The sequence below is a fragment of the Protopterus annectens genome, chromosome 9.part0, assembly GCF_019279795.1.
Source record: "Protopterus annectens isolate FY-2018-M chromosome 9.part0, PAN1.0, whole genome shotgun sequence".
Classification (NCBI taxonomy): domain Eukaryota; kingdom Metazoa; phylum Chordata; order Ceratodontiformes; family Protopteridae; genus Protopterus; species Protopterus annectens.
In genome coordinates, this window is record NC_056743.1 from 840,550,413 (window position 1) to 840,572,346 (window position 21,934).

The following is a 21,934-nucleotide window of genomic DNA, read 5'->3' on the forward strand; positions in this document are numbered from 1 at the left end:
ACTGCATTGATTTTAAATGCATACACTGCTGTCTTTCACTCAGTTTTAAGTAACATTTCATGCCATTCAATGACTGCTTAAAACACAAACAGTGCAAATGCCACAGAACAGACTTTCAAAGTGCTTTTTACTGCTGCTTTTTAGAATGGCTAAACTGCAGTTTTGTGAGGCCTGAATTGCACTGTTTTGACTCCCTTCATACCTAACTTCCCTAGCTGTCAAAGTGCTAAGGGTAATTTGCGCTGTTATCTGCTGTGATTGACAGCTCACAGCAGGAGACTTGGCTCATGTACTGTTTCCTTGTTCTAGCCTTTACTTTCTGTATGAGTAGGGGAAGGACCAGGGAGCTTTGACATCACAACATGGGTAGGTTTTTAAGATGAAACAGCAGAACACCAGGACTTAGAGATGGCTGTAGAATCCAATATAAAAATCTTTATTCAACACAAGCGCTTTCGTGGGTAACTCCACTTCTTCATATGTCTAATACATTTTAAATACAGCTCTTGGGTTAAATGTACACCCTCTTGGGACACATGATTAAAACCAACCAACACATTGTTCTGGTGTGAACAAGCACTTTCAGTTTAAAGCAACATTCTACAAGGTACACATGTGCTGTGGAATTGTTTGTATTATAAATAACTGACTTCTTGTTATAGGCTTGTATGTGCTTTGGAGAATACAAGTGGAGAATGTAAATATATGCAGATATAATCTGTGTTTGTGATTGTAAACTGAAATGTTATGGTAGTTTGAATTACAGTTTAGATACTTTATAAATAGGCTTTCAGAAGTGTATACATATGTTTCAGACTTCTAGTCCAGTTAATGGCATGTACCATGTAGAATGTTGCTTTAAATTGCTAGTGCTTGTTCACACCAGAACAATGTATTGGGTGATTTTAATCATGTGTCCTAAAAGGGTATATTTAAACCAAGAGCCGTTTTTAAAATGTATTAGACATCTGAAGAAGTGGGGTTACCCACGAAAGTGCTTGTGTCGAATAAAGATTTTTATATTGGATTCTACAGCCGTCTCCAAGTCCTGGTGTTTTGCTGTTTATTCTGGATTTGTTTTCTGCAGGACAAGTGAGTTCTAAAGCTTTGGTGGCATTTTTGTGTTTTTTACTAGTGAGTTTTTATGATGATTGTGGTGATGTCAGTTTGGGGAGGGAATTGGCCAGAAAACTACCTGTATTCACTGGCCTTGATGCCATCAATGAATTGAAGACTGCAGCAAGTTTTTCCAGGGCAGGATAAAAGTTTTTTGAAAGTGAAACCACCACAGTACAGTAAGGTACTGTTCTAGTGGAGAGAAACAGTCAATTTAAAATATTTTAAATGCTGTGTTGTTAATTCATAGCAAGGACAGTAAGTAGGGAGAGAAAGGACAGAGAAGTTGAGCATTTAATAATAGATTCCCATTGTTGTCTTTTAACTATTTTTTTTGTCTAAAGTGGGATACTTACCACTGTGTTTAGTTGTTTAAAACAGCGGATAAACGGTCAGGTTTTAAAAAATGTGACAAATGTGGGTATAAAATACCATTGTGAGATGCCCATGATTTGTGTGTGTACTGCTTGTGTCCTGACTATTTGCAGTCTTCCTGCTCTGTTTGTAAAGCCTTCATTCCCAGAGCACTGGTAGACAGGAATAACAAACTTATTCTCAAGCGCCTTGTTCCTTCAGCCTTTGAAAACTTGCTTACTGGGGCTCAAACCTCCAAGACACATAAAAAAGAAGTCAAGAAAAGACATTCTGACCAACCCGTAATCTCATTCCTCTTCCAACCAGTAATCTCATTCCTCTTTGGATCCAACTTTCAAACTACTTAAGAAGACCATAAAAACTTCAGATCCTAAGGGCAAGCCCTCGAATCTGACCTTGTCCGATACCAGATCCGTGTCTTTGGAGCTGGCTCATTCTGAACAAAAGCAGCTACGTGGAACGAGATATGCATCTTCCTTGGATCCTTTTCCCTCTCAGCTCCCATCCCTTTTCCTCGAAATTATACCATCATTCAAGATCTCCCTCCATAGCTTCTTCACATTCTTCCAGAAGTCTCACAGAAGTTGATGTGGACAGCATGATGAGGAAGTTTCTCTTGACACAAATTCAGATAAGAGTTCTCCCGGCTCCTACATCCATGGGTCCGGAGACATTTACTAGTACTATGCCACCAATCTTGGCTTCTTCTCTGATCTGTTCTTTGGCTTCAGGATCCTTGGATCCAAGACTTGCGTCGCTGTCTGTTTCTGATCCGAAGATTGGTTTATCTTCAGATCCGGTATCTACTCTGAGTGCATTGGCTGTGTGTTGGAGAGAGATGACTGTTGGAGCCAAAGCTTCGTTGTCATATCCGAGTTGTTAGTGTCAACTCCAAAGCTGTTGGAGCTGTCTCTGCCCCTCGGAGCATCGACATTCGATAGCTCAGTTCCGACTTCTGCCTTGAGTGCTGTGCTTTTGGGTCAGAGGATGCCGGTGGTCCAGAAGCATATCTTCAGTACTCCCAACGGCTTCCTTCTCCCCAGGGCATTCTGCCTTTAGGTGGTAGAGAGAGAGTTCTCTTCTAGAGGGCAGACAGTTCCTCCCTGCTTCTTCCCTGTGGATCCCAGATGCCTTTGTGTCTTGAGCCTTAATATTCTTCTCCTCAGGGACAGCCAGCCCAAAGTCTGCAGGCTACCAGCAGGGTATAATTATTTCTTCAGATACTTCTTTGGAACATTCCACTGAAGAAGTCCCTACAAAGTGAAAGTGCAAGAGGAGGCACTTGGACTCTCCTCAGAAGTTGGTCACAGAAGATACCAATTGTGATGAAGGGGAGGAGTCCCCAAGATCTCCACCTGATGACATCTCATTTGGAGATATTTTAGAGATCCTTAAACAAATGAGTGGTTGATCTACTGATGACCCTTCTCAAGAGGAATCAGTATTCCTGGAGGCATTTGGTTCTGGCCCATCTACTTCCTAGGTGACTGCCTGCTGATGAGTTCATTGATTTGATCTCCCGGCAGGCATGGAGGGAGCCTGATTCTATTGAGTTGATCCCCAAGAGACCAGATAGAATCCTGGCACCACCGAAGGGAAGAGAGTTCTGGAAAAAAGGAGCATCAGTGGATGCTATGGTTGTAGCAACAGCAACAAAGAAGGAACTCGCAGAACAGAGTTCCTTGTTCATCTCCCTAACAGTTAGTCTAGGGCATTGGACAGATTTGGGAAGAGTGTGTATGCATCAGCGACCTTTGCACTCAGGTCCCTGAATTACTTGGCACACTTCACCAGATTACAGAAGGATTTGATCAAAGAACTTTCAAAATCTCTCTCTGGGACCAGTAGTTCTGAGTCAGAGACTTCTATTGCTTCACAGTTGTTGACCCTACAATCTATTTCTAATTCCTCCATGAAGCTCATATCATATGTACCTGAAGGAGCCTCAGGGGTGTCAGGTTCAGGCATTTCCATCAAGAGGCACGCCTGGATGCACCTGTGTGATTTTTGTGGAGCCCTACAAGTCATCCTTATTGATGCTGCCTTTGACAGAAGTTTATTTGGCCCCAAAGTTAAAGACACACTATACAAGCGTGAGCAAGATCGTAAGACCCTGTCTGCAATGGGTGCACATTTTTCAACTCCACAAAGATACTTTTCAAGGAATCAACGAGGCAGTAGAAAAATTTGGTTCAGGAAATGCCAGGGTCCATTTATGATCCACGTGGAGATAGTTTTCCCCAGGGGCAGAGGGGTGAACTCTAATGGAAGGCATTGTCCATGCTGCAAAGGAGGCCCACATAACCAAGGGTCCAGAGATTCTTCCTCTGATAGACCCTATCAGTACTCCTGAAATGAGGCCCAATTATCCACCTCTGGTGGCAGCTGGAGGTCACTTATCCCTGCAGCAGAGAGCCTGGCTAGACATTGCAAAATATGTTTGGGTGCAGAGGATTATTTCCAGAGGTTATATAATTGCCTTTTCTCTTCCACCTCCAGCAGTAAACAAAATTCTCAATGTTCCACCCAGTAAGAGGAAAATAGCAGCTCTAGAAATAAAAAAAGCTGCTAGAAAAAAAGTCATCCAAGAGGTCCTCCAGACCAGAAAGGATCTGGAACTTAACTCAAGATTCTTTTTTCTAACAGGGAAAACAGGGGACTGGAGACCAATTTTGGATCTCAGCAATCTGAACAAATTGGTACAGCCTACCAAGTTCCGGATGGTCATGGTTCAGTCCATATTGCCTTTCCTGCACAAGGATGACTAGATGTGCTTGATAGATCTCCAGGATGTGTACTATCACATAAGAATGAATAGACGATCCAGGAGATATCTATGCTTCCGGCTGGGAGCCAGGCATTATAATTTCATAGTACTGACCTTTGGTCCCACCACAGCACCCGGGGTGTTCACCAAATGCATGGCCGTAATAGCAGCTCACTTGACACTGCAGGGATTCCAGGTGTTTCTGTATCTAGATGACTGGCTCATAACTGTTTTGACCAGTCATCTTCCGATAATAGCTTGAGATTGTGTACTCCAAACTTGTTCCAAGCTAGGAATTACAGTCAACCACAACAAATCTCAACTGGAACCATCTCAAATGTAAGAATTCATAGGGGCCTTATTCAACACAACTTCAATGACAGCTTCTCTCCCCTTGCCAAGGGTACAAACTATTCATTTCCAAGGCAAGAAAGTAATTCAAAACTCATCTGCGTCAGCCCGACTGATTTTGCGAACCTTGGGATCTATGTCTGCAGTGGTAGTTCTAGTTCCATTAGCAAGATACCGTATGAGAAGTCTTCAGTGGACATTAGTAACCCAGTGGTCGATTCTACATCAGCCTGTGTCCACCAAGATCAGTATAACTCAGGCATGCAGAAAGTACCTTTGGTGCTGGATTCACTCAGATCAAATGCTACAAGGTCATCTATTCATCCTGTCTCAACCCAAGTGACCACAGATGCTTCCCAGATTGGGTGGTGGGAGCATTTCTTGAAAGAGACTGCCCAAGGCACTTGGTCCCCCAAAGAGGCCAACATGCATATCAGTGTAATGGAAATGAGAGCAATACTCCTACCATTGCAGGCATTCCAGGACACTCTCGCTTCTGAACTATTACAATTCAAATGGACAATATGTCAGTAGTGTAGTACACCAACAAGCAAGGAGGAACCAGATCTTACCTCTTATGTCAAGAAGCTGTGAGTGTGTGGCAATGGGCAATCTCTTCAAATCGATTTCTGATAGCAATGCACATACCAGGGAAATACAACGTGATAGCAGACAAGATGAGTCCATTTTGTTACCTCATGAGTGGTGTATCAGCAACAAAATGGCAAAAGAGATATTCTGCCACTGGGGCTAGCCATGCTGCAACCTCTTTGCATCTCCCATCAACAACAAGTGCAGCAGGTTCTTTGCACTGATTCCCCCCAATGGGGGAGTCACGGAGACATGCTCTTCTCCATGATTAGCCGTCCGGTCTCCTTTACTCCTACTTTCCAACACCTCTAATTCTGAAGTTTCTTCAGAAGGCAACTTGATTGAAGAGCAAAGTCATCTTCAGTACTCCTTATTGGCTTTGTCAGATTTGGCTTCCCTTCCTTTGATCTCATCCAGTTCACCCGACGTGAATTCTGAATCCAGTTCCAGACCTCCTGTCTCACCCGACAAACATGATTCACTCAGAAGTTTCAGGCATAAAGTTGACTGCTTAGTTTCTCTAATTCCATTAATAGCCAGACAACCCAAGCTCTCTTTCCTAGTACATCACATTCTTTTGTCTTCCCACAAAGCATCTACTAGAAAACTTTAAAAGAACAAATGGAAAAGGTTTGTTTTTTGAGCACAGCAGCAAGACACTGATCCCTTTTCAGCACCAGTACCTAAAATTCTTAAATTCCTGTCTTCTGTTTTTAATGATGGGGCTAGTCCTCAACAGTTAAGGTTCAGTTAGCTACCATTTCCAGTTTCCATATTGCAGTTGACAGCTCCACATTGGCTTCTTCACGTCTTTGTAAAGCATTATGGACGGCGCAGTGGTGCAGCGGTAGCGTTGTCACCTCACAGCAAGAGGTTCTCTGGTTTGATTCTCGGCTGGGGTTCCTTCTGTGTGGAGTTGGCTTGTTCTCCCTGCGTTCGTGTGGGTTTCCTCCGAGTGCTCCGGTTTCCTTCCACGTTACAAAGACATGCATCTGAAGTGTTTCTCCCGGGCTGAAAATTGGCTGCAAAATGTGATTTGAGGTATTTGACTTGGAAAACTATATTTTTGATAGCTATAACTTCAGCTAGGAAAGTTCTGCAACCTCCAGCTTTATCCTGTAAGCCTCCTTATTTAATATTTCATAAGGATAAGGTGTCGTTAAGAATCAGTCCATCCTTACTTTCTAAGGTGATGTCTGGATCTAACATTAATCAGCCTATTAACCTCCCTGTGTTCTTTCCAAATTTTTCAAATAAAGGAGATTACATTTTACGGGTTCAGGCACCTAGGCAGCGAGACATTTCTCTGTGGTACATTTGACTGGGGACACATGGCTGAAGTGACAGCTGCAGATAAATGTGGCTGTTTGCAAATTCCCTGTGGGCAAAGAGAAGCACATACTTCCACGATGACAGCTTTAATAACCAAATGCATGGAGGCAGAAGATGTAATGAGTGTTGTGCTCAGTGTAGAGTACATACTTATGTGACTACAACATGTGGAATTGTGCTACAGTGTGGAGGAAATCCTGCAGGCTACTGTAGTCACATTTATGCTCCAGTATGTGTTTTAGGTAATGTTCCATAGGGAATCTAAAGGGGGAAATGGTCCACACACACCGATTATAAAGGTGTACTGCCCATTGTGCACTGCATTTGTGCTGCAACTGACATGCCCTCTGGCCAGCCTGCTGCTGATGCCTGCCATATTGCCTGCTGTCTCATGTTCCCTTGGGGACCATGGACATTGTTTTCCCCCTGTGACTTTGGCTCTTGAAGTTGTGGGCATGGCAACACATTCTTCTCTTTGCCCACAGGGAATTTGCAAACAGCCATATTTCTCTGCAGCTGTCACTTCAGCCATGTGTCCCCAGTCAAATGTACCACAGGGAAATGTCTCGCTGCCTAGACGTCTGAACCCACATTTTACATGTATTACATGTCCACAGACAATTCTATCTTCACAGAACAGAGAAATTTAGAAAATCAGATCAAAAAAAATTGGGAGAACCAAAGTAACTTTATCAAAATGGTTAACTGATTGCATCTCCTTTGTCTGTAACAAGTTTGGTCTGTCCTTGCCAAAGCCTGTAAGAGCCCATTCAGTCAGGTCCATGGCAACTTCATCAGTTTTTTTATCCAGGTCTTCCATGGACAATATCTGTGCAGATGCAACTTGGGATAATCCTCATACCTTTATTACTCATTACAAGTTGGATCTGGTCTCTAGGGGAAGAGCAGCCTTCGGCTCAGCGGTACTCGGGAATATCGTTCCTTAAGAGTCCATCTGGGATTCAGGTAGCTGGGGACTGTCCCACATGTTGAGGAATGAATAAAAATTGAAAAACATCAGTTAAAGAAGTTATGTACTCACCGTAACATTCCGTCTGTGTTGTCCATTTTCGGTCTTCCTCAACTTCCCTCCCTCCTGCCCCCCCGCCCTGTTTTTTGATGATTTCTGGAAGAATGGGAAATTATTATAGGAACCAAAGTTTGTGTTGTTTAATCTCTAGGTAGTGACTTTCCATATAAAAAGGTCAGCAAACAAGATCTGGGGTAAAGAGGGGGACTTCTGCATTATGCGTACGGGAGGAACACAAGAGCTTGTAGAATCCAAGAGCTGTAAAAAAAAAAAAAGTGGCCAAATCAGAGCCAGGGAACAGATCCGAACCCACATATTGAGGAAGAATGAAAATGGATACAACACATATGGAACGTTATGGTGAATACATAACTTTTTTTTCTCAATTGTTTTTAAGTGCAATGGGGATACTGTTGCAAACAGGTTCTCCTGTTTTGTTTTTTTGTTGGGTTTTTTTTACGTCTTTCTCCCTTTTTCTCTCTCTTTCTCGTTGTTCAGTTTTAAGAAATGTAGGCACTGTAGTGTAAAAAAACTCTGGCTAAAAGAGCATGACAAAAGAAAAATTAATATGGTTTTTCTCATTCATGCATGGGAAAATAACCGGATTACAGGGAATGTCAACTTTCTTCAAAACTCCCGTCATTTCCGGATGTCTCCTAAGAGCGTTATGCAGGGGGGCAAGCCCCCCTGCACCCCCCTGCTAATTTTATATAATAACTCTGAGATTGCACTACACTGAGGGAAGGGGTACATGTCCTGATCCCCACTGTAGGGCAATCTCCACTCAGAATGCCGAATTCACATGAGCGCATGCACACTGGCATTCACTCTTTTGTGAGTTCAGCAGTTTATTCTTTAATACGAACTTTTGCAAACATTCACACATCTGACCGTCACAGATGTGCACTTCAACATTTTAAAGGTAAACTTGGTGGTGTGTTTGTTTTTTGTTTGTGGGCTTTCAATAAAACAAAACATTTTGTAAGATGTGAAAAAATATATCCATCCTGGAATCCTTTTTTGTCAAATTTAGATGCTCACTTCTTTCCAAATGCATCTCCTGCAGCATTACTCTCTGCACTGTGCATTTCTTAATATACTCAGTATGCTTTCCTTTTTGTCTATATATATATATATATATATATATATGTGTGTGTGTGTACGGATATTTACATTCCAAGATAATCTAGACTGAGTAGCTGTTATGATAAACGACTATTGTTCCCACCTGTTAAACATGAGAGTTTTTGAAAGTGTAGTTCCAACTTTTGTCTTACATGCACAAATTAATGTTTGGCAGGCTGATCTTTTGTACAGTTCTTTCTTCTTTTCTCCATTTAAACCTATGGCACATTTCAAGACTTTTTGCTTTAATGAAAACCCTCACAGAAAGAAGCTAAGTACATTTTAAGAACACCCCATCCCCTATTAACTCAGAACAAACGCACAAACATATGTGCATTTTCAGCAAATGAAGTTTAACACCCAGATAGAAAAAGTTGCCCCAAATCTTCAGCTACACTCACAGGCATTCTCTAATTTCAAATTAAGGTTGCACATGCTAAATGTTACCACTTACAGTGATTGCGGTCTGTTCTTTTCTTTCTTCCCCTCCAAGATGTGCAAATTAGCTTGCATGCTTCCAGAGAACATTAATGTTTAGCTTTAAGAAAATGTGCACTGGCTGCCTTTAAATGCAACTAATTGTACACTGGTGTATTAAATGCATTAAAGTATTAAGGCTGCTATCTCTTACTCACTTCCCATCATTTTAAACTTTTATTTTTCACTGAACTGTTTGTCATCTTACTGTAACATTTTGCATTTCTGTCAGCAAAGAGTGCTCAGAACTCTCAAGATTAAATGCTTGTACCTGAAGACTGCTCTACTTTATGTAGAAGTAGTTAGCCAAATGCCTTTAGCTGCAGACTTCATGCCTCCCACTGAGAGCATTCACTATTTAAAAAAAACAAGCTAATGTCATTACAGTTGTAAGAATCTTAGCATTTTTCATGCCTTTCATCCTATTTTTCAAGCCTATTTGCTTAAAAAAACGTATTTATAGCCGAAACCAAGGACACTAATCTAGAGATCCACCCCTGTAAAACATGGGAAATTACTATAATTTTAATTCTACTTATAATATAATCATTACACTTTTACACCCCATCCCACCTCAGCCCTGCAGCCCAAGAACACAGCACTATATGAACTTAAAACTTGCTTCTCTCCAGCCTTTTTTTTATCTTGCTGTATTGTAAAGTTTATGTTTCTTACAACTAAGAAAAAGTACTTGGTTGCTTTGATATGTTAGCATATACAAGAGACACTGAAAAGACTCTGCCCATATTTAAAATACCCGTGACTGCACACTATACAAGTCTTCTTTGCAATACAGCATGCAGTTTATGTTAGGAAATGCTTTATGCAAATACTAAGAACAAAACATATTTTAGTTAAAGTTATGTATTTTCTCTTTAATGTCATCCTAAACATTAATGACCTAAAGTGGGGTATATGCTTTACAGTCTACCCTTAAGTGTAACAAAGTCAACAAAATTCCAGTCTTTCTCAGACACTTTTTCTTGCAAGGCCATATTTCACAGATGTGATTAATGCTTTATAGTCTTCCATTTACTGACTAATTTTCACTGTTGCTGGTCTTCTTTCTGATCACCCCCATCTGCCAACACCAGACTTTGGTCCAAGTCCATGGTACTCCTGATTCTTCTAGTCCGCGCCAGTGCTTTTTTCTGTCTTTCAAACATTTACTTTGGAACAATGGAAAAGGTTTCATTAGCAAAGTCCATCAGTGAGCTTTATTGTCATAAGAATGAGAAGATCACTCATACTTGTCCCTTTGTTTCCATACACTGTGCTGTTCCATATTAACATATTTCTTGACCGTATAATTACATTAATTTGCTGTTTAGCACTTTGATGTTATAGTACAAACTCTGCTCCAGCCTCACCTGCTCCCTGTAGCCTCTTCAGTTTTCACTATATCCTATCCTTCATTGCTTTTCTTTGAATCTTGAAAGACATTTATCTACATGTCTGATGTCTGTACTACTTCTGTCTCTGTGTCCTTCCCTGGCATTATTGTTGACTTATATTTATACTAATTTTTATCCATGCATATTTTAACATTGCACCTCCTCTTCTCCAACCTCACACCCACTTTACTGTTTTCCTGTTTGTGCCTACTTTCACATTCATTACCCCTTCCTCCACCACACACACACACACACACACACACACACACACACACACACACACACACACACACACACTATGTGCGTTTTGTAAATCCATCTGCTCCAATTAGCCATTTAGAATTGATCTTTGTTTTGCATTTCAGAGCCACTTTGCAACTTTACTTTCTCCCCATTATGTTATGCCTTGACCCCAACATCATTTTGACATACTGTTTAAGTCCATTTCATTAATACAGAAGTAAAGTATAGTTGTGTAAAATTTTAAGATAACAGTCGATACCCTTCTCTTCACTGTTGCAGTATTTGTTACAGAAAGGATGTCCCGCCCTGGGCAACCTGTTGCTCAGCCAGTATAAATAAGCTTAAAAGTCTTGTTTGCACAGTATGTCACATTTCTTCTCCCTGCACAGAATATTGGGCATAAAAGGGATGTATGGGTGCAACTACCTAGAACTGAATTGCCCCAAAAGAGAACAGTTGTGGAGTCCATGCACATCCAAAAGGAAAAAATGCAGAATAAACAAGAAGGAGTTAGAGGGAGGAAGTGAATATTTCAACGGTGAAGAGAAGGACATCTACTGTTGTGGCAAGATTTTACTCAACTGTGCTATGCTCTTCTAGATTACTGTTGGAGTATTTGTTACGGAAGGAAGAGTAAAAGTGTCAAGAAACAGAATGGGAGATGGAAAGCTGAGAAGAGCCCTCAGCAAACCTACATAAAATGGTTAGAGGCAAAACCTGCTGTTGCCCTAGAAACCATATCCAAATTATGCTTAGTAAAGGTATGCACTGAAGACCAAGTACCAGCTTCAAGGATGGAATTGGTATCCATCACCTTGAAGAAGAGACAACAATCTTAGTGGAATGAGCTCTAACAGAAGCAGACAGAGATTTGTCATGAAAAGAGTAACAAAAGTAAATGGCCTGAGATATCCAGGAGGAGATGGTTTGCTTAGAAACAACCAAACCGAAAGACCTAGGATGAAAAGAAACAAAAAAAACTGATCAGAATTACAAATAGCCCTAGTTTTATCCAAATAGTGCCTGAGCTGTCTGTGCAAATCCATGGTATGTAGGACCCCCTCAGTAGCAGGCTGAGAAGAAGGGACAAAGGAAGAGAGCTGTACCAACTGATTCAAGGACAACTGATTGACTACCTTGGGCGTAAAAGAAGAATTAGTACAAAAGACACCCTGTTCCTCTGAAAAAAAAAAAAAGGAGGAATGGCCATAAGGGCCTGGAGCTCCGAAACCCTCTGAGCAGACGTAAGAGCCAGCAACAAAACCAGGTACATGCTGCAAAGAAGCAGAATCTGCAGGCTCAAAAAGAGCCTGAGTCAGTTTTTCAAAAACAAAATTAAGGTCCCAAGGAGGAGGAATAGGCATTCTTGGAGGCCTAATATGTAGGACACTTTTAAGAAATTGCTTGACCTCAAAATGAGAAGTCGAAGAAGGATTCAAAGGCAGACAGGCAGAAATAGCTGACAAGTGGGCCTTCACAGAAGAATAGGCCAAGCCAGACTGGAGAAAAATGGTCCTGGTTACAAGCATAGCACCAGACTGAAAACCTCTTCCATTTGGACATACAGGATTTTCTGGTTGAGAGTTTCTTTGCCTCCTGTAAAACCCTAAGCACGTCCGCAGAAAAGAGATGCCTGAAAGGGATCAAAATCCTATCACCCACAATGTCAGTTGTAGAGTGGACTAGTGGGGATGGAAGAGGCCCCTTGTCCTGTGTGAGAAGATTCAACCTGTGAGTTAACTTGTGATGATTGCTCCTGACCAGATACATTAAGAGGGGGAACCAGGGCTGTCTCAGCCAAAAAAAGGAGTCAGTAGCATAAGGAGTCCAACTGAATCTTCTGCAGGACTCTTGGAAGTAGAGGAAGAGGAGGGAAAGCATAAAGAAACCTTCCCTTCCAAGGAAAGGAAGGGATGTCCATCTTTTAGGCCAGATGGCATAGTATTCTGAAACAGAGGAGTGTAATCTGTATAGTCAGTGGGGAGGCAAAAAAATCTACCTGAAAAATAACCCACTGATGAACAGTGTCCAGAAACATGTCTTTTTGAAAGATCCATTCTTGATCCTGTGTTTTGAACCTGCTCAGAGAGTCTGCCACAGGATTGTGCTCTGAAGGAATGTGTACTGCCTGAAGAGTTAAATAACTGAGAGCCATTTGCCAAGCCTGAAGTGCCATTCTGCAGAGGAGGTAAGCTTTTGTGCTCCCATGCTTGTTGATATACCACATCAATGTAGTACTGTCTGAGCACACCTTCAGGGGGCCCAGAGAGAACATGAGATGAAAAGCCTGAAGAGCCAGAATCCGAGCCCTCGTCTCTTTGATATTGATATGGTCTGACTTCTGATGGGCAAGCCACAGACCCTGATCTTTCAAGTGTCCAGGAGATGCCTTCCGACATCAGTGAACATCTCTTAAGAAGGGACTGGAGGCTCAAAGGGCTAGCCTGGGTTAAAAGCAAACTGTCGAATCCACCACTCAGATTCCTTCTTGAGACAGAGAAGGAGAGATGCGCTGAAATTCAGAGGGTGACGCTGCAGCCAACCGACTTGAGGTACCATTGAAGCTTCTCCATATGCAGTTTGGCAAGAGGAAGCTTCAGAATAGAAGAGGCCATGAACCCCAGGGCCTGAAGAAACTCCCTGGCTGGCTTGGCAGTAAGAGGAAGAAGAGACTGAAAGAAGACTGTCAATAGCAATAGCTTTGGAGATGGAAGAGAGGCCAACATTGGCATTGTCTGAATCCTGCATCCCAGATGCACATGATCTTGAGAGGGAGACAGGACGGGTTTTTGGAAGTTGATGATTAACTGCTGATCCTGCAACAGTTGACTGGGTGAAGGTGCCTCAAGCAACAGGTCATCTGGGTAAGGAAAAATCTGAATACGTTGGAGTTTGCAGAAGGGAATTACAGGAGCTAGGCATTTTATGAATACTCTTGGGGCAGTAGAGAGGCCAAAGGGCAAAGCAGAGAACTGAAAATGAGAGGAAGACACAGAGAAATGTAAAAACTTCCTGAAGAGAGGGTGAATAGGGACATAAAGGTAAGCATCCTTCATACCCAAGGATACCAGAAAAGCCTGAGGTAATAAAAGAGGAAACAGAGTTTGAAGAGTAAGCATCCAAAAAGATGGGATCTCGAGAAAGGTGTTGAGCTGGGAGATATTCAAAATAGGTCTCCAAGTACCCTCTTTTTGAGGAACCAAAAACATCCTGGAATAAAAACTCTTTCCCACTTGGGAAGGGAGGACAGGTTGAATGGTCCCCTTGGTTCGACAGGAACTCTAGAACCTCCAATAAATAAGAAATTTGCTATAGAGGAGGTTGAGGAATCCCAGAAAAAGGAGGTATAGATTTCAGTATCATGAAGTAACCCTCAGCAGATTATGGAAAGAACCCAAGAGTCTGAAGTGATGAGACACCGGTTTGAAAGACAAAGAAACCTGGTCTAAAGGTGGGGGGGGGTGAATTGTCTAAGAGGAGAAGGCTTATCAGATGAAGGAGGCTTCTGGGCCACAGAAATCTGAGAACCCTTAGCAGAGGGGGGGGGGCCTCCTCTCACCATTCCTGCCCTTAGAGGTCTGACAGGGTTGCCCGCAAACAAAAGTAGACTAAAAAGGATAATTCCTCTGAAACTTAGGGATAGGAGAAACAAAAATATGTTTAAAGTCTTGCAAGACTTTGCAGTTCTCCTGAAGAGACTTTAACATGTCAGCAGCAGCAGTCCCAAAAAGATGAGTATTACCCAAAGGAGCATACAACATCTTGGCCTTAATGTTCTCAGGAAGAGACTGGAGATGAAGCAAAGAATAACACCTCATGATGAACCCAAAAGCTGCAGCCCTAGAAGAGGTATCGTCAGCATTGTAGCTACACTTAATAGAGTGGTGAGCCACTTGAAAAGCAGAACCTAAAAAAAATAAGGCAGAGCATTTGCCATCAGAATCAGGGAGGGCAAAGGCAACCCAACAAGCCTAATCAGTCAAGGCCAGAGCATACCTGGTCATGTGGTTCTGGTAATTAATAGACCTAAAGGTCAATGTATAAACAGAGTAAACTTTCTTGCCAGTCCTCTCCATTGCCCTGATATCCTTATTAGAAGGCAAAAGTTTAGAAGGTTTGTCAGAAGAGACTGACACCACAGCAAGATCAGAAGGACATTTAAATAAAAATAGACAACCCTCAGGAACCTTATAGAACCTATCGGGTTTCTTAGGAGCAAGAGGCTGAGAATCAGGAGAGTTGGAAGCCGCAACAAAAGTATCCAATGAGGCAGCCAAAACAGGAGGAACTGCCTGTGGTTTAGGAGTATCCTCCTGAAGCAACTCATAATATCTTCTCTGAATATCAGACACTTGAGAAAAATCCCACTTAAAGAATACCACCATCCTAGCAATTGTGTCCCAAAAGACAATTCCTTGAAAGGAGACTCGGGATTGACAGAACCATAGATGAAAGGTGAAGGTATCTGTGAAGAATAGGACAAAGACCCCTCACCAGACTGGGAATTCTCATCCGAGGAATCTGGTTCCCTGAACCGTTTAGAAGGGGTAGAGGTCCAAGGAGGAGTAGGTAGTGAAACCTCTTGAGGAAGCTTTAGGACCATTAAGGCAGAGAGCAAGCCTTGAATAAACTCTCTCCATTCCCTTTGAGGATCCATAGGACAGACCAAAACATGCTCCAGTTTTTGTCTTTTCTTAGAAGGGACATCAGTCCAAACAAATACCAGACGTTTTGATCCTTGATGAGATTCGAGAAGAGAACCTGAAACTTCCTTCCTGACCAGTATCTGCTGAACCTCTCTAGGACCCGCTGAGATAATCCACCTCGGTTCCCCCTTGATGTCTAGAGTAGATGCCTGCAAAGCCTCAGAGGACGTGCAAAAAGACAGTTCCATGCCGGTCTCCAGTGGGGGCCATGGCAGAGGAATCCAATGTAAACAAATATCCTACAGAGCTATTTCTTGCTTCTAGAGAGAATTCTGGTGGAGGCTGGACAGCTAAAAAATCTGGCCAAGACTTCTTGACTTTCTTACCTAGCGGGAATATCTCGGGGTTAAATGATTCCTTCATGGTACCCTGGGCTAACTGTCTAAGCTGTTGGTTTTTCAAGATAAATGGACAGGGAAGGCAAACAGCTTCTGAGTGTCTTAGGCACAAATGTACAGATACTACAAGAGGTATGGTCGTGAGAAGTGCCCAAATAAAAACGACACTGTGTGTGACGATCCTTATGGGGAATGTGCTTCCCACACTGACATTTTCCCCTCTTGGATGACACGAACTGTTTAAGCAGTGATGTAAAATACAAGCCCAAAAAAGTAAAATAAAAAATAAAAGCAACTCCAATGGGGCACTTAATCTGGTGTTGCTAAATATTTAGTACAGCAACAAAATGTTCAAACCAACTGACAAAATGCCGCTCAAATTGGGGCCACTTAAGGTCCCAAGGAGGAGCAATAGGCATTCTTGGAGGCCTAATATGTAGGACACTTTTAAGAAATTGCTTGACCTCAAAATGAGAAGTCGAAGAAGGATTCAAAGGCAGACAGGCAGAAATAGCTGACAAGTGGGCCTTCACAGAAGAATAGGCCAAGCCAGACTGGAGAAAAATGGTCCTGGTTACAAGCATAGCACCAGACTGAAAACCTCTTCCATTTGGACATACAGGATTTTCTGGTTGAGAGTTTCTTTGCCTCCTGTAAAACCCTAAGCACGTCCAAGAGAAAAGAGATGCCTGAAAGGGATCAAAATCCTATCACCCACAATGTCAGTTGTAGAGTGGACTAGTGGGGATGGAAGAGGCCCCTTGTCCTGTGTGAGAAGATTCAACCTGTGAGTTAACTTGTGATGATTGCTCCTGACCAGATACATTAAGAGGGGGAACCAGGGCTGTCTCAGCCAAAAAAAGGAGTCAGTAGCATAAGGAGTCCAACTGAATCTTCTGCAGGACTCTTGGAAGTAGAGGAAGAGGAGGGAAAGCATAAAGAAACCTTCCCTTCCAAGGAAAGGAAGGTATGTCCATCTTTTAGGCCAGATGGCATAGTATTCTGAAACAGAGGAGTGTAATCTGTATAGTCAGTGGGGAGGCAAAAAAATCTACCTGAAAAATAACCCACTGATGAACAGTGTCCAGAAACATGTCTTTTTGAAAGATCCATTCTTGATCCTGTGTTTTGAACCTGCTCAGAGAGTCTGCCACAGGATTGTGCTCTGAAGGAATGTGTACTGCCTGAAGAGTTAAATAACTGAGAGCCATTTGCCAAGCCTGAAGTGCCATTCTGCAGAGGAGGTAAGCTTTTGTGCTCCCATGCTTGTTGATATACCACATCAATGTAGTACTGTCTGAGCACACCTTCAGGGGGCCCAGAGAGAACATGAGATGAAAAGCCTGAAGAGCCAGAATCCGAGCCCTCGTCTCTTTGATATTGATATGGTCTGACTTCTGATGGGGAAGCCAGAGACCCTGATCTTTCAAGTGTCCAGGAGATGCCTTCCGACATCAGTGAACATCTCTTAAGAAGGGACTGGAGGCTCAAAGGGCTAGCCTGGGTTAAAAGCAAACTGTCGAATCCACCACTCAGATTCCTTCTTGAGACAGAGAAGGAGAGATGCACTGAAATTCAGAGGGTGACGCTGCAGCCAACCGACTTGAGGTACCATTGAAGCTTCTCCATATGCAGTTTGGCAAGAGGAAGCTTCAGAATAGAAGAGGCCATGAACCCCAGGGCCTGAAGAAACTCCCTGGCTGGCTTGGCAGTAAGAGGAAGAAGAGACTGAAAGAAGACTGTTAATAGCAATAGCTTTGGAGATGGAAGAGAGGCCAACATTGGCATTGTCTGAATCCTGCATCCCAGATACACATGATCTTGAGAGGGAGACAGGACGGGTTTTTGGAAGTTGATGATTAACTGCTGATCCTGCAACAGTTGACTGGGTGAAGGTGCCTCAAGCAACAGGTCATCTGGGTAAGGAAAAATCTGAATACGTTGGAGTTTGCAGAAGGGAATTACAGGAGCTAGGCATTTTATGAATACTCTTGGGGCAGTAGAGAGGCCAAAGGGCAAAGCAGAGAACTGAAAATGAGAGGAAGACACAGAGAAATGTAAAAACTTCCTGAAGAGAGGGTGAATAGGGACATAAAGGTAAGCATCCTTCATACCCAAGGATACCAGAAAAGCCTGAGGTAATAAAAGAGGAAACAGAGTTTGAAGAGTAAGCATCCAAAAAGATGGGATCTCGAGAAAGGTGTTGAGCTGGGAGATATTCAAAATAGGTCTCCAAGTACCCTCTTTTTGAGGAACCAAAAACATCCTGGAATAAAAACTCTTTCCCACTTGGGAAGGGAGGACAGGTTGAATGGTCCCCTTGGTTCGACAAGAACTCTAGAACCTCCAATAAATAAGAAATTTGCTATAGAGGAGGTTGAGGAATCCCAGAAAAAGGAGGTATAGATTTCAGTATCATGAAGTAACCCTCAGCAGATTATGGAAAGAACCCAAGAGTCTGAAGTGATGAGACACCGGTTTGAAAGACAAAGAAACCTGGTCTAAAGGTGGGGGGGGGGGGGTGAATTGTCTGAGAGGAGAAGGCTTATCAGATGAAGGAGGCTTCTGGGCCACAGAAATCTGAGAACCCTTAGCAGAGGGGGGGGGGGCTCCTCTCACCATTCCTGCCCTTAGAGGTCTGACAGGGTTGCCCGCAAACAAAAGTAGACTAAAAAGGATAATTCCTCTGAAACTTAGGGATAGGAGAAACAAAAATATGTTTAAAGTCTTGCAAGACTTTGCAGTTCTCCTGAAGAGACTTTAACATGTCAGCAGCAGCAGTCCCAAAAAGATGAGTATTACCCAAAGGAGCATACAACATCTTGGCCTTAATGTTCTCAGGAAGAGACTGGAGATGAAGCAAAGAATAACACCTCATGATGAACCCAAAAGCTGCAGCCCTAGAAGAGGTATCGTCAGCATTGTAGCTACACTTAATAGAGTGGTGAGCCACTTGAAAAGCAGAACCTAAAAAAAATAAGGCAGAGCATTTGCCATCAGAATCAGGGAGGGCAAAAGCAACCCAACAAGCCTAATCAGTCAAGGCCAGAGCATACCTGGTCATGTGGTTCTGGTAATTAATAGACCTAAAGGTCAATGTATAAACAGAGTAAACTTTCTTGCCAGTCCTCTCCATTGCCCTGATATCCTTATTAGAAGGCAAAAGTTTAGAAGGTTTGTCAGAAGAGACTGACACCACAGCAAGATCAGAAGGACATTTAAATAAAAATAGACAACCCTCAGGACCCTTATAGAACCTATCGGGTTTCTTAGGAGCAAGAGGCTGAGAATCAGGAGAGTTGGAAGCCGCAACAAAAGTATCCAATGAGGCAGCCAAAACAGGAGGAACTGCCTATGGTTTAGGAGTATCCTCCTGAAGCAACTCATAATATCTTCTCTGAATATCAGACACTTGAGAAAAATCCCACTTAAAGAATACCACCATCCTAGCAATTGTGTCCCAAAAGACAATTCCTTGAAAGGAGACTCGGGATTGACAGAACCATAGATGAAAGGTGAAGGTATCTGTGAAGAATAGGACAAAGACCCCTCACCAGACTGGGAATTCTCATCCGAGGAATCTGGTTCCCTGAACCGTTTAGAAGGGGTAGAGGTCCAAGGAGGAGTAGGTAGTGAAACCTCTTGAGGAAGCTTTAGGACCATTAAGGCAGAGAGCAAGCCTTGAATAAACTCTCTCCATTCCCTTTGAGGATCCATAGGACAGACCAAAACATGCTCCAGTTTTTGTCTTTTCTTAGAAGGGACATCAGTCCAAACAAATACCAGACGTTTTGATCCTTGATGAGATTCGAGAAGAGAACCTGAAACTTCCTTCCTGACCAGTATTTGCTGAACCTCTCTAGGACCCGCTGAGATAATCCACCTCGGTTCCCCCTTGATGTCTAGAGTAGATGCCTGCAAAGCCTCAGAGGACGTGCAAAAAGACAGTTCCATGCCGGTCTCCAGTGGGGGCCATGGCAGAGGAATCCAATGTAAACAAATATCCTACAGAGCTATTTCTTGCTTCTAGAGGGAATTCTGGTGGAGGCTGGACAGCTAAAAAATCTGGCCAAGACTTCTTGGCTTTCTTACCTAGCGGGAATATCTCGGGGTTAAATGATTCCTTCATGGTATCCTGGGCTAACTGTCTAAGCTGTTGGTTTTTCAAGATAAATGGACAGGGAAGGCAAACAGCTTCTGAGTGTCTTAGGCACAAATGTACAGATACTACAAGAGGTATGGTCGTGAGAAGTGCCCAAATAAAAACGACACTGTGTGTGACGATCCTTATGGGGAATGTGCTTCCCACACTGACATTTTCCCCTCTTGGATGACACGAACTGTTTAAGCAGTGATGTAAAATACAAGCCCAAAAAAGTAAAATAAAAAATAAAAGCAACTCCAATGGGGCACTTAATCTGGTGTTGCTAAATATTTAGTACAGCAACAAAATGTTCAAACCAACTGACAAAAATGCCGTTCAAATTGGCGGCAAACGAAATTCTAGGTGGTTGCATCCATACTTCCATTTTATGCCCTACCGTCTGTGCAGGGAAAATAAATGTAACGTACAGCACAAACAAGATCTCTTTTAAGCTTATTAGTACTGGCCAAATGACAGGCTGTCCAGGGCAGGGCATCCTTTCTGTAACAAATACTGCAACAGTGATATAGAAGAACATCTATACAATCATCATGTTTGGTTTATTTTAATTATGCTGCATTCCCCTATTCTGTCTCCCAAGTCAATGTGTGCTTCACACATATGTTTACTATCATTCTGTCATCATAAACTCTATAGTGCTATAAACACTTTTCTTGGTACTTTGTTTCCTCTTCTGCATGTTTTGCATAACTGGCCATAGATCTGCTTCAGGAAATAATAGTGGAAGAATTGTCAGTCTAGCCCCACATCCTTTGCCAGACAAGACTGTTTTGATCACTTACTTTCAGTGGTATCAAGTACAGTTCTGTTTTTGAAAAATAATGTAATGTATTTAAATTTCACATTAATGCTTCTTTTCTTGGCTGTAGTCATGGCTACTTCCTACGACTTCAGACTTTCCTGTGACATACACTATCATTGTCCCCTTTTCTTTGCTGCTTTTCCCAGTTCAATTTTCTCATATTTGCTGTTCTCTGTCCAGCTTCCTTTCTGTTGTCTTCTGTTCCATTTCTTACAGTCTGACTTTACTCCTTTAACTTCCTGTCTGACTTTTTGCCTTCTGTGATGCTTGTTGCTATCCTTTTTGAAGCTTTCTTATCATTCTTTCTATTATTTACTCATCCTTCTTTGAACCTTCTCCACATATGCATTTGAGTTTTTTTTTCTGAGTGCCTTGCTACCTTGTTTTCTCCTTCCTCTGATCCATTGGCTCCTTCTCAGGGGACAGCATTTCACTTCCTCTCCTCATTCTTCTCTTTTTACTGCAGTCTATTTTCACTTGTTCTTCTCTGCCACTTTTATGCTAAGCCAAATTTGTGAGCTTTAGGTCTCACTGTTAGTTGTGGGCATTTTCTCCTCAGCCACATTCTGTAAGTTCCACTCTTGAGAGCTGTGTATCTCTGCCAGTGCTGCAAGATAAACAACTAAGTCAGTACTTCTTCCTTTAGAGGTAGCCCTCGTACTCCTTGGAATGCTTTTCTCTACTTAGCCTTGCCATGTTTTATTCTGTATGAACCACTAGTACAGCTGTCAGCTTGCGGCTGTGTCTTAATATACACTTAACATACATGAATGTACGTGGCAAAGCAAGCTTGGCTAGGTCTACTCCTTCCTTTTTCAAAGCTCCATGTAGTAGCTCCACTATTGACTTCTCTTCTGGAGTGCCAAATGGAACTTTTTTATTTCTCTTTGTCAGTGCAGCCACCTTCTGCAAGTTAGACTGCCGATTGCAGTTCTCCATTTTCCACCAGCTGTTCTCCATATCTCTGCAAAGCATCTTTGTTCTTTAACATTGCTCACTTCTGAGGATCCCCCATGAATTGTAGCCCTTCCTTATCTTTTGTACATCCTATTCCATTGTTGCAGTCTCCATTTTCTGATGTGCCAGTCCTTGCTGAAAGACATTCATTTTCATGGTCTCTTC

The 21,934-nt window shown here is 42.4% G+C and overlaps 1 protein-coding gene across 1 annotated transcript in view; it reads left to right on the forward strand.

Annotated features, from left to right (window-relative positions):
• The window catches only part of PHF1 (PHD finger protein 1), a 2,051,426-nt gene that overhangs the window by 990,248 nt on the left and 1,039,244 nt on the right, over positions 1–21,934 (forward strand). The window lies entirely within an intron of this gene.